At 48.4% G+C, this 23,097-nt stretch overlaps 1 protein-coding gene across 10 annotated transcripts in view; it reads left to right on the top strand.

Annotated features, from left to right (window-relative positions):
• The first annotated feature begins 5,112 nt into the window (after positions 1–5,112).
• ATP2B2 (ATPase plasma membrane Ca2+ transporting 2) overlaps positions 5,113–23,097 on the top strand; it is a 390,019-nt gene continuing 372,034 nt past the window's right edge. For 8 of the 10 annotated variants that reach the window (XM_032149713.2, XM_032149709.2, XM_032149708.2 and 5 more), the window contains exon 1: positions 5,113–5,197. The gene's annotated coding sequence lies outside the window, so the exon portion shown is untranslated. Of the gene's footprint in view, positions 5,198–21,656; positions 21,673–23,097 lie in introns of those variants that run through there. The other 2 variants (XM_058437262.1, XM_058437260.1) reach the window with 2 other exon arrangements.

Raw genomic sequence — 23,097 nt, 5'->3', positions numbered from 1 at the left:
TAAGATATCTATGAGCCAGAGTTGCCCTTCCATGCCACACTGGCCTAGGTTCAGCCGAATGGTCATACTCTTTCTTGGAGAAGTGCAGTCAAATGCATTTCCCTTATTTCTAGCCCCACCCTTCAACCACCACCACCATCTCTATCTGTGACTACCTTCCCTTACTGCAGAACCCAGCTAAAAAGACCCAGGTTTGCTTTCCTGAACATTTGGGTTTGTGCAAACCTGAGCTTGTGTGGGTCCATCTTCTTTCCTGGGCTCCCCATGAGCCCAGGAACACGTGTGTTGGATCAGTGGATGGATGAATCCTCAGCTCAGCTCCCAGGACCTATGTCTGCGAGCTCACCTTCCCTCCTGCCTCTCTCCTGTGCCTCACTTTGCCCCACACCCCTCACACCCCTTCCCTTCCATGCATTTCTGTGCCCCGATCATGTGCTCTGTCTGCCTGACATGCCTTGCTCCAGTTTCCTTGTGCTCTTAGAAACATCCTTCTAGGATGGATAGGAGTCAGCTGGCCTGGCTCTTCCCCTTTCTAGATCAGTGCCTTTGCTGATCTGTGACTTTATTTCCTCAACTGCAAAATGGGGATGAGAAAATGATCTGAAGTCAGGTTCCCCAGAAGCAGAGCCTGAGATGGGGATGCTTATGTGTGGGGTTTATTTAGAGTATGCTCACAGGAGAAATCTATAGTAGAAGAAGACAGGCAGGATGGGGGCCAGCAAAGATGAGGTTCCCAGAGAAGTCCACTCTCAGCCTGATCCCATGGGGATGACAGGTGTGTGAATTGCACCGCAGAGGTGCGGAGGCTGTTGCCACCTAGTGGTTCCCTTAAGCCAAGGACAACATCCCCAGGAGAAGGGAGCAAGTGTGAGAAGCCAGCACCTCCACAGAGCTAGGGGCTGGGGAGGCTGGGGTATCAATAGCCTCACTCACAAACACCTGCTCTATAGCATTGCTGGGGGGATGAAATCAGTATATTTCAAATACTAAGAAGAGTAATTGACATTTAACAGAGTTTAATGATTGTTTCTGTAATTTTGTTACTCTTTCTTTAAAACCCAGCTAAAACTCCACCTCTGAAGTCTTCCTCACTAGCCATTTAGAGAATTAATTACTCTTCTCCCAGGCTATGGCAGCACTTGGTGTATCTGTCCCTTTTATTTAAATTTTTAAATTGCACCAGTAAAACACAGAAATATTGTTGTAACAGGATCTGAAATATAGAGAGTAGAATGTCCTCCTCTCTAACCCACATTCTCCCTGGGAGGAAAACCCTGTTAAATCTTTGTTGGTGGCACTTTGTAACTTGAGTATATCATTCTGCTTTGTTTAGGAGAAACTGAAGTTTCCTGGCCACATTTAGAGTCTTTTAATGGGAAAGACCTGGCTTGTAATTCCTTTAACCCCTGCTCAAGAAATGCCTGCTTAGAGTTAAGCCAAACTTTCTTGATCATGGTGGGGCGGGGTGTCAGAAACACATTTCCAGCCTCCGTGCCCTGGAGATTCCCACTCAGGAGACCTGCACAGGGCCAGGAATCTCTTTCCAGATTCTGGCAACAAGTTCTCCCCATAAGTTAGGTGAAAATCCAGCTTGGAGAACGTTATGTTAAAGGTGGCTTCCATCGTATGAACATCTTGCTTATCAATTGGTTTAGATGCCTCCCTTTTGCTTCATAGAATGATATTTTGGGTGTGGGCACACACTTTTACTGTGGCTACAATAGTAGCACATGGTCATTGTGGGAACTAGAATATTTTTAAAGTCACCTTTAGCCCCAGCACATGAAAACCACGTTTAAGGGGCATTCACAGGCCCCATGCATATTTTCCAAGTCTGGACCTGGGACCACCCTGCCATTCCCAGTTTCTCTCTCAGATATTTCCATCCCCTGCTTCTGCTACAGACTGATGGGAACCAGGGCTCCTTTCTCTTCTCTTTATGAACTTGGGGATGACAGGTGCACCTGCTCACCAAGCACCAGCTGCTTCCCTGTCTCTTCCTCATCCTGCAGAGGAAAGTGGCCATTTTCCCCATCACCTGCTGCCCTCACCATCTCTCAAGAAGGCCTCAGGTTTTAAGAGTCTCTCACGGCCCTATTTTTAGTGGACTGAGACTTCTCCTGGGTGGCCAGATTGTTGCGGCTTCCTCATGACCAGATATGTGTCGATGTTGGCAGTGGAGCCTCCTGTGGCCTCAGTCCGCACATGCTGGTCACCTCACGTAAACTTTGCTCCATCCGGGTAATTCTGCGTGCGTGAGTGCGCACACACACACACACACACACACACACGCACGCACACACACACATAGCCTGCCCATTCTCAGAGAAGGAAACAGGCTCAGCGAGGACAGCTGACCTGTCTAAGCTTCCACACACAGTAGGGACAGAACCAGAACCAGGACTGGGATTTGATCCCTCACCTCCCACCCTTCCTGCTCCTGTCAGCTGCAGTGAGGTGCTGCTCCCACTCCATTCCCATGACCCCTGCATCTCTGAGGTGGACATGACCCCCAACATCCTGCCAGAGTGAGGAGAAGGCTGTATGTGTACGTCTGTGTGTGTCATGAACAACATTGATCTTCCACCTATTCACCCAGAGCCCAGCAGCTGCCAGCATGCTAGCCAAAACCTTATGGCAGCTATAACTCTGTTTGACCTTCTCAAAGTTTAAAAATTTTTTTATCAGTTGGTGACATTTAAAAACCAAGAGTATTCACATAGAAATCCAGATGTCCACCTTCTCTGGAAAAAAAATGGAAAACTGGCAGTCCAGGCCCACATCCCTGCTTAGCCACCATCCAGGGGAGCTGGGTAGTGGCTGTACCCATTTGACACCACAGATGCCACAGTCCGCACTACTCCCTATGACCTCCCAATACAGAGCCAGTGCCTGCTGCTGTTTGCCACCTCACATATACCGTTGCTTTTTCTTATTGGTAGATTCCAGAGGAGAAAGCGATAAGCCAGAACCAGCCCACCTCCCTAGGTAATGCCTGGTCCTTCTACACATTTGAGTTTGAAATCCCTGCCATTCCTCAAGTCCCTACCCAATAATCTGTAAATCTCAGAGCCTTGGCATACAGTAGATGCTGAAAAAGAACTGTAGCCCCCAATTACTGAGTGCTTATTCTGGGTGAGGCTGTGGAACCTATCACCTTTTAACAGATGAACCAACAGGCTCAGAGTTGAAGCTATGCCCAAGGTGAGTTTTGACACTAGGACTTTTGTGGTGTCACTCACTTTTGCACTGAGCTACCTCTCATGGTGCGGCTTTTCATGCCTGTTCTTTTTGCCTTCTCAACTTGCTTGCTGGTTTCAGAAGGTTTCATAAAAGATAGTAATTAAGGCCAAGCCTCAGCATTGTGGCTGGGCAGAGACTGAGAGAGGAAAAAGGCATTTCACAGGAGGAAAAGAAGAGAGAGGAAGACATGGTACAGTGCTAAGGGTGTGCTGGGAGGGCCACTGGCAACCCAGGTGGGGAAGGAGTGGAAAGGGCACTTGAGGCCAGAGTGTGAAAGGCCCTGCATGGCATACTGGGGCTGTGAGACTTCTGAGAACGCTGGGGAGCTATGAAGGGTTTTAGAGCAGGACTGGGCATGATGAAGGCTAGTGTGGCAGCAGAATGGAGGCAGAGAGGATGGCGCTGTGAAAGTCCAGAAGAGAGGTGTTGGGGACCTTAAGAAGAGCCCTTCAACAGAGAGAAGAGCAGATTCCAGGCCCCGTCAGGGAGGACATGGTGCTGGGGTGGGCTGAGGGACGGTGCCTGGAGCTGGCCATCTGGAGGCACTGCAGTGCCATTAGCTGGGATGATGATGGTGGGAGGAGATATGGATTGGGGGCATCCCTGGGGTGATGTCCTCTGGGTGCCCAGGGAAAGGACAGGGCCACGGCAGGAGATGCAAGTGCTGCCTGCCAAGCTGAGCGCCAAGCAGTGAGAAGGGAGTGCTCTGGGCCAAGAAGGGCCTGGAGACACCCCTGTCACACCTGCTGGATCGCCTTCTCCACTGGCCTCCCTGGCCCCCTCTCTCCTTCCTATGCCTAAGCCTCCAGGCGTGAATGTCCTCTGCCCCATCCCAGGGCTGCAGAGAGCAGGCCATGTTGAATTTTGGCCCTATGAATGGGCATCCCGGCCACTCCCAGGAAGCAGATGTTCCAGACACTGAGACCCCAGGGTCCCCCCCCAAGCTCTTCAACTCGTCAGAGCGAGGCCTGGGAAGGGGAGTGACTATGGTCAGGCCCTCCCCTCCCCATCTCCTCACTTCCTGCGAGCAGTGCATTTGGCTTTATATAAAGCCAATAAATAAATAAACAAGCGGGCATGATTAATTGATGGTATGGAGCAGACCCAGGCGCTGGGAGTCAGATGGCCTGGCTTCCTGGTGGAGCTCGGCTTTTCAAGGACCTGGGGCCTGAGCCAAGGAGGGGAAGCCTGCTTTGGGGAGGTGCTTTCGGTGCGTGTCTGGGGTTTTCAACTTTCTCCTCAGGCAGGGCCACTGTCCTGGACTCCTCCAGGCCCTAAGCAGGGCCAGACTGGAGGCTGGGGGGCTAAGCGTGCCCTTGGCCGCTGCCCTAACCTTTCTCGCCTCTGAGGGCCCTTAGGCTAAGCTCCCTGGGATTGGACCACTGGTCCCCTCCTCCAAAGCGGGTCTCCCCATCTGCCTACTCCACACCCAATTCGCTCCATCCCGTGTGGCCAGTTCACAGGCTATTGTGTGCTGGGGAGGCTTGGGGCGCCCTGACCCCTGGGGAAGAACAGGGAGGATGCCTCCCAGGGCCAGGCTGGCTGTGGGGGTGGGGCGGGGACAGGGGACTGTGCTGATGGAGGTACCTGGAGACACGCCCCGGGGCAAGACTGGATACCCTTCCCCGCAGTCCCACTGGTGCGCGCAGAGGAGGGCGCGGGCGGGACCGCGCGCTCCGGTCCCGCGGGGCGCTCTCCGTGAGGAGTTTGGGGAGGGCCGAGGGGGAGCGCGCGGGGAGGAGGGAGCAGGGAGGGCGGGAGGGGGAGGCGGGCAGAAGGGCCCTCAGAGGCGAGAAAGGTTTTTTTTTTTTTTTTTTTCGGCGGCGGAGGAGGAGGGGGGGGGGGTGGCCAGGCGACCGGGGCGCAGAGGCGGGCCGGGCCGGGCCGGGCGCGCACCAGCGGCAGCGGCGGCGGCAGCGGCGGCGGCAGCATCTCGCTCTCGGAGCCGGCGCAGGTGAGGCAGGGGCGGCCGGGCCCGAGCTCTGGGCCTCTTCCCCTCTCGCTCGGTCTCTTGTCACTTTCCCTGCTGGCTTCCCTTCCGCGGGCGCTCGGCCCCGGAGACCCCCGCCGGGCCAGGGCGGGAGCGTGAGCCGGAGCGTGTCCTGGTCCCTTCGCCCCGCGGAGGCAGGCGCGTTGTCAGCTGTGACCTTGAGCGGGCACCAGGCGGCGGGCGGGGCGGGCCGGGGTGGGCGTCCGCGGACCCGGCGCCTGCGGGTGAGGGAAGGGGGCGCGCCTTGCGCCTGCTGCGCGAAAACTTTCCGGGCTCGGAGCAGCCCCGGAGCTGGGGGGGCGTCCGGTACTCTAGAACCCCCTATTTCTTCTTCCCAGATGGCTCCGACTTCCCCACCTGGTTTCTCCTCAGTGTGGGGGCCCCCTTTCTCCTGGCTCTGGTTCCTGCAGGCTTGGGACAGGTTGAGAGCTGCAGAGACTCACCCTAGGCTGGGGGCTTCTCCTTTCCCCAAAGATGACTTGCAGCTGCTCGGAGCACAGGTGCAAGAAGAGCTAGGAGAGCACCTCTGCCAAGTGCTCTCCGCATCTCCGGCCTCACCTTTTCCTAGCTCCCCTCCTCCTGGCCCCCCTTGCCACAGCCCTAACCCCAAGCACGCACGGGTCTCCCACCTGGTGACACAGGAGCTCGGAAGCCCCACATTCAGTGGGTCCTCAGATCAGATCCACAGCGTGATTTTTCAGCCCAGTGCCTAAGCCTCCTTCGGAAGGTAGACTTGGGCAGGTGCCTCAGGCCCTCACGACAGGCCAGTATAGCATGTTTCAGGACACCGGGACTCACCCAGGGCCTGGCCACCCCTCCTTGACCTGAGGCCTCAGGAGGACGGGATACTCTGGACTTTGGTGATGTCCTAGCTGTAGAAGCACTGCTTCCTAGAACATTAGCCTTAGGAAAGGGACATGAGGCCCAGAGAGGGTGAGTTGGCCTCAAGGTCACACAGCAGGGGGCAGGAGTGAAAACTGGGCTTTCTTATAACGGTTTAGAGTGGATGGAGAGGACTGCTCTTTGGTTCCTACACCTGAGGGATTTGGGCTCTGGGACACTGTCTCTTACTAGCTGTGTGACCTCTGGCAAGTCACTTCCCCTCTCTGACTCAGTTTTCCTACCTTCTAGGGCTACTCTAATGGCTGAATGAGTTAATATTCTTAAAGTTCTCACCGTTATATCCATGCCTAGTGTATGGTCTGTATCCAAAACATTTTGGCTACCAGCTGGTGTAATTTCCTTTCTGAGCCCTGGAAGGGAAGCCAGAGAGGGTTAATCATTCCCGTGCCCTTCCTCTTCTCTGTGTGGGCTGGTAGGGGGCAGCACCTGCTGGGCTCTTGAGCATCTGTGCCTGTCTATAGAATGTTAGGTAGAGACAAGCTGTCCCAATGCCCTCAGAAGCCCACTGGACCACTGGGTGGGCTAACTCTGGACTGTGATTTCCTGCTGCTGCCATGGCAGAAACCAATACCTGATGTCTAACGGAAATGACGACAAAACCCGGCCATGGCGCCAGGAAGAGGCCCCCTCTGCATACAGTCTGGTGGGAACAGCATCATCTTCAGTCCTCCTCCATCTGTACCACTCTTCTCCCCACCTCTGTGCGAGGTCATTCCTTCCCCCAGGGGTACTATTGGCAACAGAGGAGATGGCAGAGGGGTGGGGCTCATTCATTCATTCATTCACTCACTCACTCCCCAAGCCTTGATTCTTGGCTTGTCTGAGTCAGGAGGCACTTAGAAATACAGAGATCAACCACAGCTAGCGGAAATCAAGCTCCTACCAGGTGCAAGCACTTACTAAGCACTCTCAGAGACACACTCATTTGTTCATTTGATGAATTTGTATTAAGAACCTAATATGTGCTCAGCACTGTTTGATGTGCCAGGGGCATATTACTAAATAAAACAGAACTGGTCCCAGCTATGTAGGCTGGCTATATAGTTTGTCATCCAAACTGAGATACCTTGAGAGTGAGAGAGGGCACTATTAATAAAAATACCAGGACCACAGAGCATAAACCAGGAAGGTCCAACCACACTGGGCTGCAGGGCCACTCTGCAACCTTGTGGAGTTTATATACCAATGTCTGGGGAGAAAGGTTAATATTTTTTGAGCAATTATTTTTTGCCAGGCTGTGTACGAAGCGCTTTTGGGGTTTCATCTGATTTAATCCTCACAATGCTATGAAGCCGGTATTACCATCTACATGCAACTGGTTATTAGTAGAGCTGGGACCACCTCTGCTACTGACCTGCTGGGCTACCATGCTTCCCTAGAAATGGGTGAGACCCAAAGTCCAAGTGCTTGCACTGTCTCAAAGAGGACTTGTAGGCAGTAGCACAAATGATGTAACAGATGTGCAGTGGGAGCAGACAGAGTCTGCCTGGAAAAGTCAGAGGCAGCTTTCTGGAGCGGGAAACCTCTAACCTGGACCTTGAAACATGAGTTATGACTTTGACAGACTGTGGGGAGGACATTACAGGCCCAGATTGCTAGGGCTTGGAGGTGTAGGGGTATACGATCTATTTAGGAATACCACCCCCACAATAGGTCCAGATCCAATGGCAACAGGACAAGAGCTGGGTCTGAAACAGCAGGAGTCAGCAGAGATTAAGTCTAAACCTGGTGCTGTGGTACATGGTAAGTTCTGAATTTTAGAAGGATGCTCTGAAGATTTGACTGTTCTGTAGGTAGAGAGCAAAGAGAGAATTCGTTGTGCAGGATTTCTCTTGACAAGAATTTCCTATAACCCCATCCATACTATGGACTGCCTGAAAGGTCATGCAAATCATTTTGTTATATGGAATCACTGCGGAAGAATTTTGCTAGCATTTGTAACAGCAGAACAGTTTCACTAAGCAAACTGATCGCCAGCAAGAGAAATATTAACCTACTTAAAGGAGAGGATTTTTAGTAGCATAATTTGCAAATAAGAGAATATGCTCATTATAAATTAAATCTTTTCTTTGTGTTAAATTGCATACAAGAAACTCTAACTTCCTCCTCCCTTCCCTCTTCTTTGTCTCTCCCCTGTTGTCATATAAATCTGATGCAGAGTAATAAAACTGCATTTCTTTAGTAATATCTTATTTCTCAGACTTTTCATTAATTCAAACTGACTTCCTTTCCACCCTCTCCAATTAAGTGGAATTATTGAAGCTTTATGGTATCTAAAAATTAGAATCTGCTAACTAAACCCAAAAAAGGGAGCTAACTATTGGGGCCTTGGGATTGAAAAATCAGGCTAGAAATATTTGGGAAGCAGAAGAGAATTTGATGGAAAGGAGGAGGGAGCAGGGCCGGCTTTGTGGATGTGTGGCCTGTGCTAAGAAGGGCTTCCCACTGGATTTAATGCTCTGCAGTCACCATATGGCAATTCTTAGCAGTTTTTGAACAGGGGACTACACGTTTTCATTTTGTACTGGGTCCCACAAATTATGTAGCTGATACTTGGAAGGAGACAGCAGGGAAGAGGTGGGTGAAGAAAGGTAGAAAGAAGAGGAGAGCTATGGATAGGGCAGAGAGAAGAGAAACTAGCATGGTTTTAAGCCCCTGCCATATGCCACGTGCTATGTGAGGCGCTTTTCCATGTGTATCTATTTTCATGGCAATCCTAAGACGTAGGTGATATTATCATCATTTTAAAATATAGGTTTTATTATTATTCAGTTATGGCGAGGCCAACCACTCAGGAAATGATGGCCTCTACTTGAGATTCCTAAGAAGCGAGGACATGCTATGCCATGCAGGGCCACATGGGGAAGCCCTAGGGTCAGTCAAGAGGCAGAGGGAGTGAGGGGAAGATGGGGTAAGAGCCTTTACTGTGGTCTCCACAGGAAGGGTCGGGTGAGGCAGAGTAAGCAGGCTCGGGGTTGGCTAATTTGAATAGTTTCAGCAGGCTCTGGGACACAGTGGCTGTTCCTAGTAGTATGGTACCTGGCCTTGGGTGATTAGGGCAGGGCAGTGTGGCCCAGTGGGCAGGGACTCCATAAAGGAAGTGGTTGGGAAGATGGGCTGAGCATTTATGAAACTGGCCCTCATGGGCCAGTCCTTCACTATGTCAAGTAATTGGCTGTCTCTGGGAGGGACAGCCCCTCCAGGGTTAGCAAGGCCCCAGATGTCAAAGCATCAAATGCAGAAGCTAGAAAACATGGTTATTACAATCCCCATTTGACAGATGAGGAAACTGAGACTCGAAGAGATTTCCATAAACTGCCCAGCCAGAATCACTCAAGTAGAATGGCTGTGTGGGCTGAAAGGTGTGTGCTGATCCTGAGTTCTAGGAAATGGCAGATGTTGGGCCCCATAATGTGGGAGTGGGCCCCATAAATAGCATCTCTCCTCCACACTCCTCCAACAATTTGAGGAATAAATGAGTGGCAGATAGAGAAGCCGAATATAATTTTTCTCCCTAGTAGAATAGAAGCAAAGTTGGAGGTCCTGGCTTCATGTGAGGGTGAGGGTCAAATGGGGGCCCACTAACTGATTCCCTAGAAGGAAGACCATGTGGAGGTCCTGCCCAGGTAGGCTTCACTCAGGTACAGAGGACACAGCCAGGACAAGCTTTCTGCGGGCAGGACTCCCTCCCAAGAGGAGAAAGGGCAGAGACGCTGATCATAGCCCAGCCTTCTTCCCAAGTTGACCAATAAGAGAAGACACCCCGCCTCCTGAGGGTGGAGCCAGGAAAGGGGCGGGGAAAGGCTGGAGTGAGCCACTGAGGATTCTCTCCAGAGGAGAGACCTTTGAAGAATGATGGAGGACTGGGGATGTTCGTGCTAAAGCCTGTGACCGCCTTTCTTCCCTCATATATAACAGTCTGTAAGGCTGGGCATTTCACAGGGCCATAAGGAGAGGGGCTGCATAGCTTCCATCAGGCTTCCAGAGGGCTCTGTGACCCGAGAAATAGGAAGCAGACCTAAATTACAGAGAAAAGGAATGATGGGAGTGGGGGAATGAACAAACCTCAGCTAATCTCATCACAGAGTAAAGGGAATATCCATTGGTCTTAGGAGAATGAATATGACAGGGACAGAAAATGCCTCCCTGTTTTTTCCAGCAGCAGCTCAGGTGCTATAAATACTGTGACATTGTAACATAACATCTAGGCAGGATTCTGGGGAGATGTAATGACCTGGTTCCTTATTTAAAAATAAAAAATGGGACTTAGGAAAATGACCAAAGCTTGTGCTGGGCTGAGCCCAAGTGCATGGCCGTGCAAGCAGATGAACCTGGAAAGGCCGAACAGGTCCGTTTAGTGTGTCCGTGTGCAAAGACAAACATCAGCACTGAGCTGCGCCTGTGCGACGCTCCATCCTCGCTATACCATTCTGCCTGGGAATGAGTCAGTGCTTTCTATTTGTGTCGCTGTGATCTTGGGTAAGTGGCTTCAGCTCTGTCTGTCTCAGTTTCCTCATCTATAAAAGCGATCCTAAGAGTGCCTGCCTCATGAGTACTTTTGGGAGAATGACAAGGACTAAGACAAGTCAAAGTCTCAGAATAGTGCCTGGCACACGCGGTAAGCACTTTCTGGATGTCAGCTATTAGTGTTACTATCGTCATCACCTTGTAATTTACAGAGCACTTTTCACATATAATTTTTACTTTCTAATCCTCACAGCAAGCCTGTGATGTGGCTAAATACCACTTCCTTTCCCACACAAGGTGGCTACTCATTAATGAAGCTAGATCTCAAATCCAGTCCTTGGGTTTTCAGTTCCAAGCTGGTCTCACTGCTGTGGAAGCCACTCTGGGTAGCTGGAAGCCCACTGGTATGAAGATGTTGCTATCAGCTACTTCCTGGCTTCATGAGGTTGGGAGATTGGAAAACAGTGAAATGTTAGGCCCCCATAGGGGGAGGTTGTGAGAAGAACAAGGAGTACCCAAAAAAGTAAAACTGGGCCTCAGTATCTGTTGCCCAGTTGTCACTATGTTTCTTCGAAGGTGAGACTGACTGGCTCTTTTCTTTTTCCAAAAAAAAATTTGTATCCTCAGACATAGGTACATAGTAGATGTGTGTGAAGAGTGATGGAGGACTGGAGATGTTTGTGCTAAAACCTGTGACCACCTTTCTTCCATCATACTTAACAGTCTGTAAGGCTGGGCATTTTGCAGGGGCATAGCTTCCCTCAGGCTTCCAGAGGGCTCTGCAACCCGAGAAATAGGAAGCAGACCTAAGTTGCAAACAAAAGAAATGATGGGTCTTTTCTTTAAAAAAAATAAAAAATAAAAAAAATTGCATCCTCAGACCTGGGCACATAGTAGGTTGTTAATACATCATACGTTGGATGAATGCATTTTTTATGAAATACAAACTGTCACTCCTCAACAACAACAATGGGTACAACCACAATGAAAACAACTCTCTAGCATGAGGCCACCTTACCTAAGTGATTGCTGTTCAGTGTTTCTCAGAAACTCATGGTAGGCTGTCAACTCGTGATTAACTTGAAAAATCTGCTTTTGGCGCTATTTGGAGAAATGAACTGTTGAAGTGAACATCTAGCAGTCATAATATAGAACTGGGTGAGCCATGAAGGGTGAGGGTATAAGGAGGGTGCAGCATATAGGTGGGATATAAGAGGTTTCGTATATGAGACTGGTATAGAGACAGATGCCACATTGAATGGAATTTCTCCAACGTTGCCATCAGGAGTAGATAAGAGCATGAGGCCAGGAAGGTTCTACTCTCTCAGCAAATCAGTGCCTTTCTTGACCTCTTCCTCCTCCCCCTCTTCCTCTTTTCTCCCTTCTTTTTAATGTACTAATTTTGTTTTGTTAGTCATTCATGCTATAGAAATATCTCCAGTTCGTTACTCTCTAGCCACATGATAAATTGAATTTGTTTACCTCTTTTGACATTAGTCATAGCCACATGCCTTACTTTGGCCAATGAGCTTTGAAAAGTGACATGTGTCATTTCTGGATGGAAGCTTTAATAACCACCATGCTATTTGCTACTTTTCCCCATTTCTTCTCTTGGCAATCAAGACAGCATGGAGATAGAACCTCCCTCAATCCGGTTCTCTGAGTGAGAATGACACAGGGCAGAGCTCACAGCCAACCCATGATGGACATGTAGCATCAGTGAGAAGTAAGCCTTTGTTTTAAGCTATGGCACACTGGTCATGTTTGTTACTGAGCATAACTCAGTCCATTCTAACAGATGCCAGTAGGGCATGGATTGAAATAATCACAACTTGTTTGGAGATGTTTTTGAGTCTTTTCCTTCCTTCAAGAATGATGCCAAAAATGTTAGTGTTTGAGGTATTACGAACACAAAATGGGGGAGAGACACGGCCCTGCAACGTAATGGCTAGTCTCCCTAGTGTGCATGGCATATGTTGACTTCTCCAGTTTCACCCTGTCCTCATCTCTCCATGCTATGCCTGACAAGTCCACAACATCTTTGAAATGGGACACTTGTTTGCACATCTCCAGGCCTTTACTCATGCTCTGCCTAGAACGGGACATCTCCCAGGAAATCATGCTATTTGTTGAGTGACTTGCGTGGAGACGAGCGCATGGGGGAGAGGGGAACATTGGGCTTTTTCTGTGAGGCACAGAAGGCAGAACACTTAGGACAGAGAGTGAGATTCCTGTGCAATGTGAATGAGTTTGCTACCAATAGAGCTTGATCTGGCACAGAAATGAGCTCACCACACTAGAAAGTTTCCAAGCAGAGGCGGGTGTCATGGGGGGGGGGGATCCAGGTCATCAGAAGTATAGCACACTCTCCAATTCTGTCTCACATGACTTTCAGGAAGATTGCCCAAAGTAGGTTGATTTTAGCTGGAACTCTATATGTATTTTTTCTCTTTTCAAAATAAAAGTAGCTTTTTTCACATTGTCTTAGTCTGTTTGTGCTATTGTAAGAGGCCATCTGAAACAGGTAACTTATAAAGAAGAGAAATGTATGGGTTCACAGTTCTGGAGACTGAGAAGTCCAAGAGCATGGCACTGGCATCTTTCGAGGGTCTCTTTACTGCATCATCCCATGGTGGAAGGTGGAAAGGCAAGAGTGAAGGACAGCAAAAGGGGGCCGAACTCACTTTTAAAACAAACCCAATCTCACCATAACGAACCCACTCTGGAGATAAAAACATTAATTCATTCATGAGGTCAGAGGCCCCATGATCTAATCACCTCTTAAAGGCCCCACCTTTCAACACTGTTGCATTGGGGATTAAGTTTCAAATGCATGAACTTTGTGGAACACACTTAAACTATCACATCCCCCAATTATAGAGATGTTACATAATGATTATAGAAAATTCAAGGGGTATTGAAAAATACAAAGAAGAAAGTAGAACTCTAATTAAACACCACAAAACAAAGCTAATCTCCATTAATGTTTTGTCAAATGACCTTCCAGACATTTCTCTATGATTGATAGATAAATAGATATTCTGTTTTTCTATCCCTTTCTTTCACTCAGTAATAATGGTCATCTTAAATATCAATAAATATACTTCTACCTTATATTTTAAAGTGGCTTCGCCATGATTTATTTAACATATTCCTTTCTCATGGGCACCTACGTTGTGTCCAGAATTTTGCTATTATAGACAACACTGTGATGAACATTCTTGTATGTGGACCCCTGGGCACATGTCCAGGCATCTTCTGAGGATGAATTCCTAGAAGTGGAGTCACTGAATCAAAGAGAACTGTTTAGGGTGAAAGAAGAGAAGAGAGCTATGATATGATCAGGTAAAGAAATCCTTCCTGGCTTAGGGGCAGCTTGCAAAGGGTCTGACAGAAGAAAGATGAATAGGTGATTGTGGCTGGGCTGGAAGGCTGGAGGGAACCAGGATATAGGAAGTAGAAGAGAGGGAGGAGGAAGTAGAAGGAGCTGGTTTTTAAGTCCCGTAGGGCTTTAGAAGACCATCCCACAGGTGAAGGGTAAGAGTAGATGACAGATATGATTTATGTGGAGTCAGGCAATTACAAGTGCTTTCATGTGCACAGTCCCTTTGGAGTCTCACCACCACCTTGGAAGGAATGTCTCCATCCCCATTTTACAGAGGAGCAAAGCGAGGCCTGGAGAGGATGTGGCAAAAAGAGCCATTGTCCTCAATTATAGTATGTGGGCTCCTTCACAACTCCAAACCTATCCTTTGCACATACCCCAGGCTGGCTCGTGCCTCCAGTCTTTGCAGATGCCATCTTGTGAGAAGCCAGCTCCTGCTCACCCTTGCAAAGGAAGACTGGTCACATGAGACTTTTTCTGTGAAACTGTTCCTCAGACTCCCTATCCCCACCACCCAAAGCAAGGCAGAGCTGCTCAGGGTCCAGGAGGGATGTTCTGCAGGTCATTGTCAGAGTGTTAACCATTGTGTACTAACTGTTGAGCCAGGGAGCCTGCTTTTGACTTCAATGAATTGGATTTCCTGACTCAGCTGACTTAAACATATGGCCCTTTCGTATCTCACATAATCAAAGGTGGATTAGCTCTGGAGTTGGTTAGCCCAGTGGCTCATCCATGCTATCAAAACCCATGGTCCTTCTGTCTTTCTGCCACCGTCAACCAGAAGGCATTACCCCTGTCCGGAGCATCCCCTGAAGATCTCACAGCACCCTAGGGACAAAAGGCAGGAGGTATCTCTGTGTTTCTCTTATTAGGGAGGAATTCTTTTCCAGACATCCCCACCAACCTCCTCTTGTGTCTCATTGGCTGGAATTGGGTCACGTGGCAATGTCTAAACCAATCATGGCCGAGGAATTAGCCCAGCAAGGATTAAATGGACCAGGACTTAACTCTGAGTCAGTTGAGAGCACAGGTAGAAACTGACACAGTCAGGGCTCTGCCAGCCAGGAAGTAGGAGGGAGTGTCCACCGGGCAGCAGCCCCTAGCATCTGCCCCAACTGTGCGCTGGCTCTCCTGCCTCCCATCTAGGCAAGGAGCTATGTGAGAACAAGGATTGAGACTTATTCTTTCCCAAGTCCCTTGAAGGCTAGCACAGGGCAAGGCACGTGGTAGGTATTGAGAAAAGTATTGGCTGAATGAATGAACGAATGAGTGAGTGAAATCAGTAGATGTTTCTCCATCAAACCCTGAGATTTAGGATTTGCTGCACACCTGTCAATTTGAGGGGATGGTTTAGGTACTTCAGAGAGTATAGTATGGCTTTGTCATAAAAGATGTTGCAATTTTGTTGTGGAGAAAATGCTAGAACCTAAGAAAAATTTGGACTTGAGGCCTGGCCTCTAAGGCAGACTGTATGTGCCATGCAGTGGGGGGCAGGGAATGCATCCATAGGAAGAGGCCTCACAGATGGGCAAAGGTATGTGGTGGAGAAAAACAACTGTGTCCTCAAACAGTGGAGGAGAGTGCGATAGAGCCTAAAGGGGACTCTTTCTGGAGGGCCTACTATATGTTGGGTATTGTCCTTATACTTATTTTATCTCATCTTTCCTGTGTCTCTATGGAGTAGATCCTTCTATCCCCATTTTATAGATGCTGAGGCTCAGAGGGTGAGGTTGCTTGCCCAAAGTCACACAGCCAGGAGGTCATAGGATCTGACTTACAGCACAGATCTGTTCTGAAAAGCTGTCTCCCTTCTGCAAAGGGGCTGTGATGACTATTCAGGGCCCACTTGAGACCAGCAGGTGGTGGAGTGACTGAAAGGGAAGCCTGGAAACTGACAAGAAGGCCTAGGAAAGGCTTGGTGCAGTGAAAACGCAGAGCAAAAAAAGCACAATGGGAGAGGTGTTTGTAATAGGATTCAGGGTGGGCTTGAGGAGCCATGGTCTTTGGCATCGAATCTGACTTCAAATCCCTGCCCTGCCAGTGAACAGCTATGTGACCTTAGGGAAAACACTCCCTTCCCTGTACCTCAATTTTCCTTCGGTAAAATGATGGTAACAGTTCAATGTTTCCAGTACCAAGCATATCATAAAAATTTAATAATGGAGCTATTCTTACTATCAATAGTGTTGTTATTGGTGTGGAACTTGGTAGGTAACCAGACCTAATGGCGACTCCTTGGTGCGGGGGCCCTGGGCTCCCATTCTGTCTTGGCTACCACCTCCACATTTCACCTTGACTTCATTGGCTTTCCTGCCAGTCTGGCTTTCCATTCTTCACCCAAAAAGTAAGGGGATTGGGATGGTTGGTTTCTAGCATTCTGTCTTGCCCAAACTCTGCACTTGTGTGAGGTGGAAGGGGGAAGCTGCACTGACTAAAGGGATCATAACTGAGTGAGGGGGTGTCAGGGCTGCCTTTGTTTCTGGGAAGCAGAGGGAGGGCAGGGCAGGGGATGGAAGGAAGAGCAACCAGGAGCCAGAGGAGGCTGCAGAGTCAGCAAGTCCAGGCAGCTACGGAAACCCTGCGCCGGGCCATTTGGAGGTGGGCACGGAGAGGAACGGCTGAAACCAAAGGAGGCAGAAGAGCATGGAGAACATCTGCATCTGACACCTGCCCTCACTGTGGGAGAACCAGAGAGAGAGAGAGAGAGGAATCAATCGCAGCTCATCCTGATGTTTAATACCTGGGAGGCAGGGCTTTGAAGACGGTGTGTTCAAAGAGTGAAATTGAATTTCCCCAAAGTTTGCAGGAACACTGCAATTATGCCGGAGAACATGTCTATGAAATCCCCTTGGAATCTATTTTTGGGCACAAGGTTTTATAACCAGAGTCAGAAATTGAGTGGAAGTGTGTGGGAGGCTGACCCTGGACAGTTTCCATGTTGGAGAGGAGGGGAAAGAGTATTTTTATCTGCAAACACCATGTTTCATAGGGTGAGGCTGGGGAGGAGGCAGTTTCACCACTTTGGGTTTCTCACCCACTGTTATGTTAAGACGAGAACTATCTTTGACAGAAGTTGTTCAAGTTCCTTACTCAGAGTGGGTGGCTGGGGGCTGGGGATTGAGGTGGGGAACTTATGTGGGACTTTTGTATGTTGCAACCAAGACATCTGAGACTGACTTTGCCAGAGACTTTTTCAGATCTGTCTTGTGGGAATGTCAGCACGTGCAGGGAGCTTTGTCTAGCCGAAGATTGCCTCCTGCACTGCTGTATCACTATTAGCAATTGCGATGTGATAAAGTGCTCCAGAGTCAGCATCTTAAAGTAGTAAGCATGTCTTGTTGCTGAAAAATCTACAGGTCAGCTAAATGATGCTTCTGGTTCTGGCTGGGTTCTCTCACTTGTCTGTAGTCTGCTGTAGATCAAGTAGGTTGCTCTGCGGATCCTGGTGGGCTCTCTCACTTGGTTAGGGGTTGGCTGGCTCTAGGCTGGTCTGGGATGACCTCAGTTGTGACAACTCTCCTTTACTCCATGTAGTGTCTGCACTAGCCTGTGTTTGTTCACGTGACAGTGGTAGAGTTATGAGAGAGAGAGAGCAAGCAGCATGCAAGGACTCTTGAGACCTAGGCTCAGAATTGGCAGTTGATATGGTTTGGCTGTGTCCCCATCCAAATCTCATTTTGAATTCCCATGTGTTGTGGGAGGGACCCGGTGGGAGGTAATTGAATCATGGGAGCAGGTCTTTCATGTGCTGTTCTCGTGATAGTGAATAAGTCTCAAAAGATCTGATGGTTTTAAAAAGAGGAGTTCCCCTGCACACGCTGGCTCTCTCTCTCTCTCTCTCTCTCCTTTGCCTACTGCCATCCATGTAAGATGTGGCTTCCTCCTTGCTTTCCACCATGATTGTGAGGCTTCCCCAGTCACATGGAACTGTAAGTCCATTAAACCACTTTCTGCAGTAAATTGCCCAGTCTTGGGTATATGTTTATCAGCTGCATGAAAACGGACTCATATAGCAGTGTCACTTCTAGGGACACTGCTGGCCAAAGCAAGTCACAGGGTCACCCAAAATTCAAACAGTGGGGAGATAGACTTCCCCTTTTAATCACAAGGAGCCACAACACCACACTGGAAATGGCTTGGATACAGGCCAGCCATTAATTAGGGCCATAGATACCTTCAGTTTGCACAGCTGCCAAAATCAGCATTGACTTCTAGGGCTGTCGGCAGAGAGGGAGGGGGAAGGGGCAGGCAGACATCCCTACTTAAGTCTTTGTAATGACCAAGATCCCCTTAATGTGCAAAGAGTTTTCCAGAAGTGTTTTATTGGTAGAATCAGGAAAATGTATATCCCCAAACAATGAGTGATCAATTTTCACTCATCAGACTGACAGAAATTGAAAAATGTGATGCTATCAAGTATTGGTGAGAATGGAGAGGAAATAGGTGCCATATACTCTGCTGGTCAGAGTTTCCATGCCACAGCCCATTGAGGGCAATTCAGCGGCACCTACATGAATTAAAAATACATTCATGTGTTAAACAGCTGTGGTCCATCCACCCCATGGAACAGTACTCAGCAATAAGAAGGAATAAACTATTGATACATGCAACAACCTGAATGAACCTCGAGGAGTGCAAAATGCCAGTCCTAAAAGGTTACATACTGCATGATGTCATTTATGTAACATTAGTGAAATGACCTAATTACTGAGATGAGAACAGTCTGCTAGTTGTCAAAGGTTAGGGTTGGGGGATATAGCCATTCGGCTATAAAGGGGTAGTACGAGGGATTCTTGTGGTGATGGTCCAGTTGAGTACCTTGATAGTGGTGGTGATTATGCAAAGGTAATGTGATAAAATTGCATAGAGCTACATATGCACTTGTGCACACACACAGACACATACAAAGATGGGTGCCTGTATAACTGGTGAAATCTGAAGAAGCTCTGTGGATTGTAACAATGCCCATTTATTGGTTTTGGTATTATACTTTATTTATGCAAATGTTAACTTTGGGGGAGGCTGGGGGAAGGAGTACATGTGTCTTCCCTGTACATTTCCTTGCAACTTCCTGTGAACCTTTACTTCCAAATAAAAAGTTATAAATAAAGACACAGGTGCTCTGGCCTGGTAAGCCCATTGCATGGTGCCTGCAACAGAGACATGGTCCCATGCCCAGAGAGGCTTATGCAGAGATGATCACTGAACATTATTTGATATCAAAGCATTGGAACGACCTAGATGTATTTGTTCACCTAATAATCATCTATTGGCTGTCTACTATGTGCCAGGCAGTGTGCCAGGCTCTTGGGATATAACCATAACCAAAATAGACCAAGTCCCTGTCCTCGTGGAGTTTGGATTCTAGTGATTGCCCCACAAGAGGGAGCTGATTCCACGTAACAGAAACAAAGAAATGCTGTAGGCTCATATCTCTATTGCTAGAATGGTTCTATCTCTGGAACATATCACTGCAAAGAAACAGCAAGAAGCAGAATCAGGCATTTGTTACACCATTTGTTTTAAAAATAACAAAGGAACCACAGTCAAATGAAGGAAGCATCAAGCTTTGCTGTATACTTTACTGGGAGTTAATCCTGTCCACCTAACTGGAATGGAAGCCTGTGAGGGCAGGGGGTTTTATCTTTTTTGTTCCTTGCAGTGCTCCCACACCAGAGCAGGCCTGTCACATAGGAGGTACTCACATATCTGCTAGGGAAAAGAGTAGATTGTACCCATTTCACAGGTTGGCCAATGGAAGCAGGAGGCCCTTAGCCATGGCATATTGGATTCTCCACTATGAGAGTTATGAAATGTGCATTGAATATCCATGACTTTAAAAATACCAGATACCGTTTCTTTCAACTTTGTTATCAGAAACATATTTCCCCAGCCCTGCAAAAGTGTGATTGTCAAGCCTTAGGTCCACAGGTTGTTGGTTGTGGAATGACTTCACACTTTTGTGTTTTGTGATACAGTGTGTTAGGCAGGCCTTCCTGCATTATCTCATTTAATGTGCCTATCAATCCTGTCTGGAAAAAAATGGACATTCATACATCTTCTATCTGCCCCCAGGCCCCAGCCCCCGATGTAAGTTTGTAGGCACATGATGACAGGTGACTGGAAGCAGAAAAGCCTGTTGCAGGATCCAGGGCCGCCAGTGAGTAAGGCCCAGTCACCCACCCACCCACCCACACAGGAATCCCCCAGTGAGTGCACAGTGTCTGGCGGGTGTGGGCTCCCATTTTCCTCTGCTCCTGGCTCATTCTGTCCCCCACCACATGTCCTGGGGTCAGTGACTGCTCCTGGGCATATTGCTGTGAACTAGGCCCAGTGCTGTCCTCATAAACTTGCAGGCTAGTCGGGAGGACACGGAAGCAGGCACAAGGTCTATCCAGTGTTGCCCTGGGGAGCCTGGGAACCTGCATCCTGGAGGTTCATAACCCACAAGGTGCTGCCGCTCCTCGCTGTTCCCATCAGAGGATCATAAACCATCCTTTCAAGTGCCAGCCAAGATGATGAAACATGAAGATGCTCTCGAGGTCACCAAGAGAATCATTTCAGACCCAGGGATCCCCCCAGAATGTGCGCATCCAGTAGCTGTGATCGTGACCTCAATGTGTCCCCTCATCCATCTCCTGTCGGGTCCCTGTGAACATTTATTACCGTGCTGCGGAAAAAGTCTGTGAGGCCAGATGACTTGTCTGCAGCCGGCAAGCCTCGGCGCCCACAAAGCAGAAATTAATGAATGACGGTTGGGGAGAGAGGCAGGGAATAGGACAGCAGCTATTTTAGGCTCGCTTTGCCAAAGCAGATCCTAATGCCTGCATCTATGTGCTAACTCTGTCCGCCCTTTGAACAGAAATTGAAATCACATTGGCTTGGATTTTGTTTGCTTGCCAACTCCAGGCTTGTATGTCTTATAAAAATATGCAGATTTTGAACTAATAAAAAATAGAGCTACTTTGAAAATCAATTCTCTCTCTCTCTGATTTAATATAATTCATAAAAACTTTCTCAAACCCAGTAAAATAAAGTTGGAATGACATGAGTTCAAATTCTGACTTTCTTTCTAACTGTAACTAGGTCTCTCTGGGTTTTAGTTTTCTCAGTCGTAAAGTGGGGATCAGACCATCGCAGTGTTGGAAGATGAAGCAAGATATGTGGGAAAGCTCCTAGCACCTGTCATTCCTTCGATATGAGACTCCTTAGACATAAAGGAAACCATCACCCCTTTCTGCAACTATGGAAATATGGTGTTCATGGATCATCTACTTTTCCCTGAGCACCTCCTAAGTGCAGGCATGTAGAAACCCTGGAGAACCAATGGTGACCTCTGGAGTTGGCATTCAGCGCTGGGCTCAAGTGTTGTGGAAATAGACCTGTGTTTGGGTGATGTCTCGTCTCTGAAAAGCAGCAGTTTGTTTCCATGGATAAGCCAGAGCGTTTCTCCTCCTGGTTTCTGGCTTTGTCAGGCCCAGAGTCGGGGAGCTGATGTGGAGAAACAGAAGAAGTGAACGTGAGCTGGGTGGTGATGGAGCAGACTGCTGAGTGAAGACCTAGGGCCCCACAGAGGAGCTGTCTGGATGCTCGGTCCAGGGAACCACAGCTGGAACAGCCCATGACCTCAGGCCCCTCCAGGACAGAAGGGGCAACTAGTCTTGGTCCTCCCATAAGTACTGAGGTATGTGGGGCCTGGAAACCAGAGAGGGAAGAGGCTTAAAGTGGTGGCCCTGGGGACCCACCTCATGGTACTCATGGCACAGAATACCTTTCTTCATGGTATGATCCATTGTACGGTTATTTTATGATCGCCACTGTACGAACAAGAGATGTAGAGTTATTCCTATCCCCATATTGCAGACAAGACCCCTGAGGCTCCAAGAAACTAAGGAACCTTCTAGAAGTCACACAGCCTGCATGTGGCCAGGTCAGAATTTCCCTGCAAGGCTTGTGCTGTTTCCATTCCTGTTTTAAAAGAAACATTCATATTTGATTTGAAAGCATCTGGTTAGAGAGAACTGGACACCCTGAGTAGGTTTTCGGAAAGTGCCTTCCACACAGATAAGCAATTCAATAAAGGAACAGCAAATACTTGTTCAGCACCTACTATGTGCCAGGCACTGTCTTAGGCATTTGAGATTCATCGACAAATAAAGTGGTTACTTAATAGGTGGTTATGGATTTGAGTTGGAAGAATTTGATTCTAAGGCTTTCCTAAAATGGGTGTGGGCCTCTTATAATTCATAACCAGGTGAGAATTCATATAATTCATAACCAGGGCAATTGACATTGCCCATCAATAAGTGAATGATTTTCCTCTAGGATCTGATTTTGCTGCCCTTCTTTTCTTCTCCACACAGCCGTGGTGCACTCGGACAAACCCTGCACGGCTCAGCCACTCTTCTGTCTCTGGGGGTGGTTCTGAGAAAAGTGTTATGCATCTGCCTCATGCCGTTTAATCATCAAAAGGAAAGTTTAAAGTAGCTTAAGAGCTTGAATAAGGTGGCAACCTTTAGAAACCTCAGTTTCCTCATCTGTAAAATGGAGAGAATGTAACTTTTGTTAAGGGGTGAGAGAGATATATATTTTTTCTGTTTTTTTCTATATGTTATCTCTCTATCCATCTCTCTATCTCTATCTGATCACTCTGTCTATGCCAGCATGTGCAAATGCTCAGGAGGTGCCAGCTGTTAGGAGGATGATGGGGTGCCGTTCTGCAGCAATGGCTGCCCGCGCAGTGGATTGGGCGTCGTGTCTGTTACTGATCTTAAAGGGGCCTCCTTCGAGAATCAGCAGGTTGTCCCCACCTATGTCAAGCCTGGACGGATAACAAAGTTGTAGCTGTGCCTTTCTACTTTGCCCTTTCAAAACAAAGAATTGTATGCTTTTAACATGAACATTATTGTTGCTGTTTGACTGCCCCCAGAGCCTTTGTGTCTGCTCTGCAGTTGGAGGACAGAATCCTCTGCATGTGGGGGGCAGGGATAGGCGGTGGACTGGCAGTGGATTGGCAGGCACTGGCACCCTCCCTTTGGTTCTGGACTCTCTGTAGGGCTTGTGTGGCTGCCCACTGCTCCCTTTTGGGTGTTCCCCCTTCCTCTGTTCA

The sequence above is a fragment of the Hylobates moloch genome, unplaced genomic scaffold (genome assembly GCF_009828535.3).
Source record: "Hylobates moloch isolate HMO894 unplaced genomic scaffold, HMol_V3 SCAFFOLD_4, whole genome shotgun sequence".
Taxonomy (NCBI): Eukaryota; Metazoa; Chordata; class Mammalia; order Primates; family Hylobatidae; genus Hylobates; species Hylobates moloch.
Note: the sequence above shows the minus strand (reverse complement) of the source record. Positions and strands in the feature narration are given on the sequence as shown.